This window comes from Vidua macroura, chromosome 9 (assembly GCF_024509145.1).
Source record: "Vidua macroura isolate BioBank_ID:100142 chromosome 9, ASM2450914v1, whole genome shotgun sequence".
Taxonomy (NCBI): domain Eukaryota; kingdom Metazoa; phylum Chordata; class Aves; order Passeriformes; family Viduidae; genus Vidua; species Vidua macroura.
Genome location: NC_071579.1, coordinates 31,156,498 through 31,158,812, shown reverse-complemented (window position 1 = coordinate 31,158,812; position 2,315 = coordinate 31,156,498).

The following is a 2,315-nucleotide window of genomic DNA, read 5'->3' as shown; positions in this document are numbered from 1 at the left end:
AGGTCACAGCCCCTACTTCAGCTGGCTCTGCTTTGGGCCTGGCTCCATGAAGGCATTTATTCTTTCATTTTTCTCATCTGTTATTTGGCAATTAAGCAAATTGCCGTCGCATTTCTCTTGTGGGAAGAGCAGCTGGTAAAAAGAGAACCTGGAGCCAAAGATGCTCAGACAGCAAAGTGAAAATATTTTCCTTGGTTCTGAACAGAACAGGTGACGCCAGGCAAAAAAAAGAAGTTGTTTCATATGGGAGGAAAAATTCAGCTTGTGCAGAGTAAATATATTTTAAATAATTGTATGGAAAAGAATAGTTTAAGTCCTTATCTCTGTCTTAAGGATTTGCCACAGAGATATCAAATTTATTTTACGTTGGCCAAAATGTACCAGTGCAAACTCATTAATATTCATATCTATCAGGAGTAGAACCAGGATCTTCCTCCTTGATCTCAAAAAACCCCTCAATCACATTAACTACCCCAAGGCATTTTGCACTCCGTTTGAAATCATTCTAAATTAGATTAAATTACCCCAGAGTTGGGATTTGCTTCCATCAGCCCTGACTTTTGAGTCAAATTAGCTTGAACTTAGCAGTAGAACAGTTTCTTTTTTTTTTTTTTTTTTTTTTTTTGGTGGATTTCTTAGAATATCAGTGGTATAATTTGGCCAACACAAAATAAATTAGATATCTCTGTGGCAAATCCTTAAGATAGGGATAAGCACTTAAACTATTCATTTCTTGTACCATTATTTAAAATATATTTACTTTGCACAAACTAATTTTTTTTTCTTCCATAGAAGAATCTTTTTCACCCTTAAATGAGCAGGCTATCTTTAGTTTTACCCCAAAAGATTAAATTATGCAGCAAAGATGTTGGGAAAAAATTGAAGAAATGCATAGAAATGCTCAAAAGGGCCTTCAATTTTTTTTTTTCCCTAGTCATTAAAGATGAGAAAATACAAACTGGCCCAAATATTTAAATCATTTTTGCTCTTGTCGAGGGAGACAGAGGTGTAGCCACGGAATTAAACCCTGCCCTGACTTGCCCAGCAGCAACAATTCCGAAATTGAAAATGTGCTTTTTGGCACAGGAGTCAACCTTGGGTGCACATGCAAACAGATGATTCACTTCAACGGGATGCTTCCCAAAAATATGTCCCCAAAGTGGAGTGACATCCCCAAATCCAGCCCTTCTGGGCAGCTGGAGAGGATTTGGGAATGGGAATTTGTCCCTGTGGTGTGCGAGGGACACTTCATGTAACGGGTGTTAGAGCCTGAGATGAGAGAGCTCTTCAAAATGCTGCTTATTGTATGCAAAATGCAGTTTATTGTATGCAAAATGCCATTTATTGTATGCAAAATGCCATTTATTGTATGGAAAATGTGTTTTGTTGTCTGCAAAGTGCAGCTTGTTGTCTGCAAAATGCTGCTTATTGTATACAAAATGCCATTTATTGTATGCAAAATGCATTTTATTGTATAGAAGATTTTAGAGCAGTCTCGGGTGGTGGGTAACAGAGCCACGCCTACAGCTGCCAGCTACAGTTATAGACAAGCCTGAAGACACTTTAATTTTGATTGAAATGCATTAAATAATTGTCTTTGCTGAGCATCTTAATACATAATCAACCAATTAACACCTTTACTATTACCTACAGCCTCTCAAAACTACTGCCAGTGCCTTGTTATGGTCATTGCTGTCCATCCACATGAGTCAGTACATTACAGTTTTAAGATTAAAGTTGTTTTTCAGTGTTCTTGCAGTGGAAAATTCTTAGACCTTTCTCCTCCTTGCCACACCGGGCGTGTTTGTTTGCCTAGGGTATCTTTCTGCTTTTCCTAGCACCTATTTCTGCTTGGTAAAAACATCTTTTTGTTTGTGGCCAACATATCCTTTGCTCTAGCCATAAAACCTCCTTCCAGCCCGACTTAACCTTTGCTTTCTGGGTTGTCCAGTAACGACTGGCTCAGCAACTCTTAATTTACTCATCTCTTATTCTTCTAAGTCAAAACTTGCTTCCATCTCCATCCCACTCTCAGGTTCTACATGCAGAGAGCTTTCTGCCAAGCGTAGGTATCCGTGAAATTCCTTGTCAAACTTTCATCTTTCCCAGCAAGCTGGGATGATGGACAACAGGATATCACATCCCTCTGGGGCTGCTCTTGGAGCTGGAATAAGAAGAATTTGTAGGAGGAACAGACACAACAGGGCAGGTGGAAACGTGCCAGGCTGGGTCAAGGAGGATATTGTGTCTGAAGGAGCCAGGAATGCAATACAATATAGAGCTTGGCAAGACAGGGAGAAATTGTTTGGATTGAA